Here is an 8,307-nt window from a genome sequence, read left to right on the forward strand (position 1 = left end):
CCAATTTTTTAGAATGTAAGAATAAAAAATATTTAGATTATTAAAAAACATTTCAGTATGGTTATGAAACTTGATATAATTATTTAAATTTGAAAAATATTTAACTTATTATTTATTTAATATAGATTTTAAATTAAATTATATAAAAATTGTCTTGGTGTAAACTTGTTCACTAGATAGTTCTAAAGGAAAAAACAACTCAACCAATACGAATAATAAAATTTTAAAAAAATTCTATATTAAAAAGTTAAAAAAACAAAAGATTAATTTTTTTTTATTATATAATAAAAATACAAAAATTGATTTACTATCACCCCAAAATAAAAAAAAAAAATTTAATATAAAAAAATAAAATAAAAAGAAAAATATAGAGCCAATTAAAAAATTCACACACATATCATTAAAAAAAGAAGACAAAAAATCATGAGTGATAAAATTAAATAAAAAAAATATCATATTAAAAATGAAAAAAAAACACATTAAAATATCCTATTGTAAAAAGCCATGGGCTTAATATGAAACAGCCTAGGCGCGTGGGCCAGAGTTAGTCCCTGCGCCTGTGCCCTTTTATTTTATTTCCCTTCTTACATGTCATCTACCCCTACTTCTTTTGAAAACAATAGATACGACAAGTCGTTTATCGTTTCTTAAACGCGAAGTATTTTGCTTCAACGGCGATTCAACCGTGCGACCTCTACTCTCCCACGCGTTAATCACTAAGCTACATCACGCAGCTAGTAACAAAACGGTTAAGTAGATATTTCAACCTGCTCCACTGTACCCCAGTGTTTTGATAATTAATCGAACGTTTTAGATGGGATGGGGATCTAATCAAAAGATAGATAGAGTTTTAGGCACCCAATTCAGAATTAGCTTTTAGTTTGAGGGCTTATATGAGGTTAATGACCCCTTTGATAAATGTTTCACTGCCAAAAGATGACTTGAAAATGTAGAACTTTTCAGTCAAGGAAACTTTCAGGATTGATCGGCTTATGATGTCTGCAATTCTTAACAAGGAAAAGAAAAAGAAAAAGAAAACAAGGGCACAAACAACTTTCAATAAGATTTCAATCTTGATACGGGACAATGAATCTACCCAACTTAGATTCTTAGATTCCCAGGTTTTATTGGCTGTCGGAACATGCCATATTATGCATGTTATTTTCATTAATCACCCTCCAGCACTCCATGTTCACCGAGCTATATTTTATTTTAAGGTAATAATCTGGGATTGTGATGCATGCAATGATCTATTACTTTGTGAAAAGTAGGGAAGATCTGATCTTTTGGGAAATTCAGAGGAACGAAACCACAAGACTGGCTGTTGCCATCCTTGAATTGATCACAGTAGCTTGAATACATGATCAATATGTGTTCCTAATAAATAAATATTTATTCTTTCGTTGGCATGACTTTTATTAACGAGCTTAAAGATAGTTATTGTTTGCTAGAAAAACATTCTTTGATGATTTATATTCTATTTATAATTTTATTAGTAAAATTATCAATGAATTTACAAAAAAAAAACATATATATATATATATATTTCATTTTATCGGTATATCCTCTAGTAAAATATAACATATCATCGATAAAAAAGATCATTTGTAATTTTATCAGTGATTTTTTTTAATATTACTGATGAAATTAAACCATTGATGATTAAATAGTAACAATGACTTTTCCAATAATCTTTTTTCAACTCTCTAAAATATACTGACAGATTTAATATGTCGATAAGACCATCAATAATTTTAGTAAAATAGTTTTTTAATAAAAAAATCTACTAAACAAAGTAGAAAATAATTTAAAGAAATTAAATTAAAATAAGAATTAATTATTAATTACATATTTGAAAATTCATCATTTAAAATACAATTCATTTTGAAGAGAGGGGCTTTATTACTCCCCACTTGTATTATTAACGATTAATCATTTTTTTAGGCTTTATTGCTCATCATTTATGCAACTAAAATGTTTGCAATATGTCTCTTAAGATTTTAACAACACTACCTTAATTTAGATGTACTTACAAACAAGATCTTTGAATAAAAAATTATATAACTCAAATATCTCTCAACAAAATAAACCTAAGTTCTGGATTTGGAAGAAAAATTAAAGCATAAAAAGAGAAAGAAAAATACTAAAAAAGATGTGAGGAAGAGTGTGTAAAATCTGAAAAATTCTTAGAATAAACTCTTTCTTCACCCCCATCCACCCCTTTTTATAGTGAATTTTGGAAGATAAAAGGTTGAAGAATTAATTTTTACTATTATTAACCTTTAATTATCCACCATAAATCAAGAATTAAATCTAGAAAAATCAAGGGTTTTTTTAGTAGAAAAAACAAGAGTTCTTTAAAATTAATTTTTCATTCACCCATGATTTATTTTATTAAAATAAATTTTCAACCATTATTTGATATAGTATTATAGACTTAATAATCATATAGTTACGAGTTTGAATCTTACCCTCTATTCTAATTAATAAAAGTAAGTAACTTTTTTAGCCGTTCCAGACACATCCATAAGATCAGATTTGGCATATTCAAATCTGACAAGTATTAAAAATAGCAGATGAAATAAAGGCTGTTGGAATTGAAAAATTTGATGGGACAGATTTTACATATTGAAAAATGCAAACTGAAAACTATCTATATGGGAAAAAAACTTCATTTTCCTTTCTTGGGAAGCAAATCAAAAAATATGCAAGAAGAAGATTGACAAATTCTTGATAGACAAGTTTTGGGCATTATTCGACTATCCTTATCAAGAAGAGTTGCTCACAATGTTACAAAAGAAAAATCCACTACAAAATTAATGGAAGCCTTATCTGGGATGTATAAGAAGCCATCAGCAAATAATAAAGTGCACTTGATGAAAAAGTTGTTCAACTTGAAGATGATAGAAAGCACCTCGATTACACAACATCTCAACAACTTCAATATCATTACAAATCAATTGTCATTTGTTGAGATTGAGTGTGATGATGAAATCCATGAACTCATTTTGCTAGCTTCACTTCCAAACAGTTAGGAAGGTATGAAACCAGTCCTGAGCAACTCAGCTGAAAAATCCAAACTAAAATATGATGACATCCAAGACTTGATTTTAGTTTAAGAAGTGTGAAGAAAAGACTCAAGTGAAAGTTCAAGTTCAGATTCAGCTCTCAACATCAACATTCGAGGGAGGAGAGTGATGATGAAATCCATGAACTCATTTTGCTAGCTTCACTTCCAAACAGTTAGGAAGGTATGAAAACAGTCATGAGCAACTCAGCTGAAAAATCCAAACTAAAATATGATGACATCCAAGACTTGATTTTAGTTTAAGAAGTGTGAAGAAAAGACTCAAGTGAAAGTTCAAGTTCAGATTCAGCTCTCAACATCAACATTCGAGGGAGGAGACAGGATAAAGACTTATTTAGAGACAGATCAAAATCAAGATATAGAAGTAAAAGCAAGTTTGGACTTAGAAAACAAGTTGAATGTTGGAATTGTGGCAAACCTGGTCATTTCATGAGGAGTTGCACAAAACTAAAAAACCTAAAGCTGACTCTACAAACGCTACTATATATGAGGTACAAGATGTTTTGATTCTTGGTGTACAAAGTTCGATTGATGATTGGATTCTTGATTCTAGTGCTTCATTCCACTATACATCACGCCATGAAATGATGCAAAATTATGTTACTGGAGATCACTGTATAGTTTATCTAGGCGATAGACAACTGATGGATATTATGTGTATAGAAGATGTACAAATCAAGACAACAAATGGATGTATATGGAACTTGCAAAATATAAGACATGTTCCTAGATTAAAAAAGAAGTTGATCTCTGTCAGACAGCTTGACGACAGTGGTCACTCAATTTGTTTTTTAAAGGTATGTAGAAAATATCAAAGGGAGCAATGGTTTTGACTCGTGGAAAGAAAATAGGCACCCTGTATATGACCATAAGATTTGTAGACATTATTGCCTCTATTGAAGCAGAAAATTAGGATAATTATGGCATTGTAGACTCGGCCATATGAGTTAAAAGGGAATGAAGATACTTCAGTTAAAGAAAAAGTTGTCAGAGTTAAAAAATATTGATCTAGATATTTGTGAAAGTTGTGTTCTTGGAAAACTAAAGAAGCTCAGTTTCTTAAAGGTTGGTAGGACCTTAAGACCAAGAAAGCTAGAACTGGTATATACAGATTTATGAGGACTGTCTCTAGTAGCATCTCTTGGAGGTTTTCGGTATTATGTGGCTTTCATTGATGATTTCAGTAAGAAGCTATGAGTCTACTTTCTAAAAAATAAATCTAATGTGTTTGAAACATTCAAGAAATGAAAGACTATGGTTGAGGCTGAATTAGGTCTGAAGTTGAAATGCTTAAGATCTGATAATGGAGGAGAATACATTAATAGAGGTTTCAAAGAGTATTGCATTGTCAATGGTATCATAATGGAAAATACTATTCCAAGCACACCACAATAGAATGACATTGCTGAACAGATGAACAGGGCCATTAAGAAACGAGTTAGATGCATGAGGTTGCATTCAAGGTTACCTTAAACATTCTAGACTGACACAGTTCATATTGTGTTTACTTTATCAACTGTAGTCCATCAATTTCTTTGGAATTTAGATTGCCTGAGGAAGTATGGAGAGAAAAAGAGGTACAACTCTCTCATCTAAAGGTCTTTGGGTGAGTTTTCTATATTCATATAGATTATGATGCTCGCCACAAATTAGATGCCAAATTCAAGAAATGTTTCTTCATTGGTTATGGAGATGAAAAATTAGATTTGGTTCTCGGATGATTAGAATAGAAAGATATTAAATGTAGGAACATGATCTTTAATAAAAAAAGTTATGCAAAAAGACAAATCAAGTGCAGAAAAAGATATGATTGATTCATATACAAGTCCACAAAAATCTGAATTCACAAAACTAGAAGGATTTCCTTATGTTATCAAACAAAACAACATTCAAGAGTCTTTATAAGAAGATTCAAGCACATTTGTACCCACTATTACATAAGAAGATGTGAAGCCAAGTGAATCAACTGCTTATGTTCACAGGTCTTTAAGGACTGTAAAGCCCCTACAACGGTTCATATTTCTACTGAATTATATTTCGTTAACAAATGATGGTGAATTGCTAACTTATGAAGAATCCTTATAAGATGGAAACTCAAGCAGGTGGGAGTTAGCCATGAAGGATGAGATAGATTCCTTGTTGAAGAATAAAACTTGGGAGCTAACCACACTACCTGAAGGAAAGAAGGCTTTGCAAAATAAGTGGGTTTACAGAGTAAAGACTAAGCATGATGGAAGCAAATGGTTCAATGCAAGACTTGTTGTAAAAGGGTTTTAATAAAAGAAAGGGATTGCCTACTATAAGATATTTTCTCCAGTTGTAAAGCTCACAACAAACAGAGTTCTTCTGAGGATAATAGTTGTAGAAAATTTACATCCTGAATAATTAGATGTAAAAACAACATTTCTTTATGGTGAATTGGAGGAAGACATTTACATGCAACAACTAGAGGGGTTTGAAATACAAGAAAAGGAGAACCAAGTCTGTAAGCTAAAGAAAAATCTATAAGGTTTAAAGCATGCTCCATAACAGTGGTACAAAAAGTTTGACAACTTCATGTGTAGTTCGGGGTATATAAGATGCTAGGCTAATTATTGTTGCTATGTCAAATATTTTGACAACTTCTACATCATTCTACTATTATCTATGGATGATATGTTGATCGTAGGATCCATCATTGAAGAGATTAATAAGTTGAAACAACAGTTGTCAAAACAGTTTGAAATGAAGGATCGAGGAGCTGCTAAACAAATACTTGGCATGAGAAACAACAATTGTTAAAATAGTTTGAAATGAAAAATCTGAGAGCTACTAAATAAATACTTGGCATGAGAATTATTAGAGATAAAGACAAAGGCATACTCAAATAAAGTATGTCAAGAAAGTTCTCAGCAGGTTTAGTATGGATAATGTTAAACTAGTAAGTACACCTCTGGGGAATTATTTCAAGCTCAATAAAGACCAATCACCAAAAACTGAGTTAGAATGTGGATACATGGATAAGATTTTATACGCCTTAACTATAAGCTTTTTAATATATGTTATGGTCTGTACCAAACTAGACATTGCTCATGCAATGGGAGTTGTAAGCTGATATATGAGCAATCTTGGAAAGCATTATTGAGAGGTGATAAAATGGATCATAAGGTACTTAAAATTTCATCGGAGACTTTTCTTACCTTCACAACTGATGGTTTGAAACGTGAAGGTTTTGTAGATGCTGATCTAATAGGAGAAGTTGATAGCAGAAAGAGTACTACAGGATATGTATACACTTTAGAAGGCACTGTTATTTCCTGGAGTTCTACCTTGTAAAAGATCATTACTCTTTCAACAATAAAAGCTAAAGATGTTGCAATCTCAAAATATATAAAAGAGATCATATGGTGTGTAGAGTTTCCTGAAAGAATTGGGCAAGATGAATGGAAAATGTATTTTGTATAGCGATAGTCAGAGTGCAATCTTCCTTGCCAAGAATCTAGTATTTCACTCTAGGACTAAGCATATTCAGATCAAATATCACTTCATCCGATAATTGCTAGACGATGAACAATTAATGCTAGAAAAGGTTTGTGGAAGCAAGAATCCTGCTAACATGTTAAACCAAAGAGTTACACTTGATAAATTAAAGTTGTGTAAAATTTCAGTTGGTCTTCAAGAATAAAAGATAATTTTATTATTTCTCACCTCTATTATATGCAAGTGGGAATACCTGAGCTTGCATTTGTCATATAATAGAGGCTTAACTGGGGACATAAATCATGATGCCTCATGCCTTTCCTAGCTTTGTCTATAATAAAACACATTGAAGAGCTAAGATGTATTGAGAAACAAAAAAGAGCAATAGAGAGCTAGAGTGAGTAGAGTGAGTTGAGAAGAGTTTTTTCTCCTCCTTCTATATTTGTATTATTTTTTTGAGTGATTAATATAAATCAGTAGTTTTGTAGAGTAGATAAATTGGCAAAATACTATAATTTGTATGGGTTTTATTACTTGAATAACCCAACATAGACAAGTTTTTGTTTCGTGAACTTCTTTCTCTCTATCGAAACTCCTCGAAAATGAAGACTAATCTTTTCTGAATATCATCAATAGATCAAACTGAAGTCGATAACAAGCGGATTATCGAGGGTATTGCTCAAGCCTGCTTTACATCCACAAGTACTCTAGATTGAAAGTAATACACAGGGACCTTAAGGCAAGTAATATATTACTAGATGAAGCAATGAATCCCAACATTTCAGATTTCGGAATGGCAAGAATGTTTGGTTTAGATCAAACTGAAGCCGATACCAAGCGGGTGGTCGGTACTTCGTGAGTTCACAAATTTCACACAAATTCCCTTCAACATCAACCTGAGTTTGTTGATGCTGCTCATCTTCAGCTTCGGCTGCTACTAATTCTTAGCTTAATTTCTTCTGCAGCAGCTACATGTCACTCGAATATGCTCTGTATGGGAAATTCTCAGAAAAGTCAGATGTATTCAGCCTCGGAGTTCTTTTATTAGAGATTGTGACCGGAAAGAGAAATACTGATTTTTTTCGTACGAACTCCCAATAACCCTTCAAGGATGGGTAGTTTAAAAAAAAAAACTTCTCTTCTTTGGTATCTCCATAAGCTAGGAAAATATTGCATTAATGTCTTTAACTTGTTTTCAGGCATGGGAATTGTGGAATGAAGATAGAAGACTGGACCTTATCAATCCGTCAACAAGGGACACATGTGAAAGTCCTGACAGAAAATTTAGGTGCATCCATGTAGGGCTTTTGTGTGTTCAGGAATCTCCAGAAGATAGACCTACGATGCCATTAGTGGTTCAGATGTTGAGCAATGACAATGCATTCACTTCCTTCTCCAAAAGAACCTGCATTCTCTAGTCTTAGTCGTCCGAGATCTAGCAATTTCGTTGCCTTTCACAACTCATCAACTAGATATTCTAACAACGAATTGACAATTAGCCTGCCTGAGGTTTGATAGGACTTTAGATGTGAAACTTGGAAAAGGAGGGGCCATCCGCTCAAGAACGCTTCTTCTTTGGATCCCTATGGCTGGGAGGGGTAGCATCCACTATTGGAGTGAGTCAGTCCTCGTTTGGCATCCAAGTTAGGCTCCGTCAAGAGCTTCCTCGCCCGCTGCGACATCTTTTTGTGCTTTTTATTAAAAAAGAAATTTTCTCTTCCAGGTTCTTCAGTTCACTTGAAATGTATACAAATTGAAAT

The 8,307-nt window shown here is 32.3% G+C and overlaps 1 protein-coding gene across 1 annotated transcript in view; it reads left to right on the plus strand.

Moving 5' to 3' along the window:
* Nucleotides 1-8,307, plus strand: part of LOC105121647 (receptor-like serine/threonine-protein kinase SD1-8) — a 25,347-nt gene extending 17,040 nt beyond the window's left edge. Inside the window, exon 8 of the mRNA XM_011020379.1 lies at nucleotides 8,271-8,307. The gene's annotated coding sequence lies outside the window, so the exon portion shown is untranslated. The remainder of the gene's footprint in view (nucleotides 1-8,270) is intronic.

The sequence above is a fragment of the Populus euphratica genome, unplaced genomic scaffold (assembly GCF_000495115.2).
Source record: "Populus euphratica unplaced genomic scaffold, PopEup_1.0 scaffold25.1, whole genome shotgun sequence".
In the NCBI taxonomy this organism is placed as follows: Eukaryota; Viridiplantae; Streptophyta; class Magnoliopsida; order Malpighiales; family Salicaceae; genus Populus; species Populus euphratica.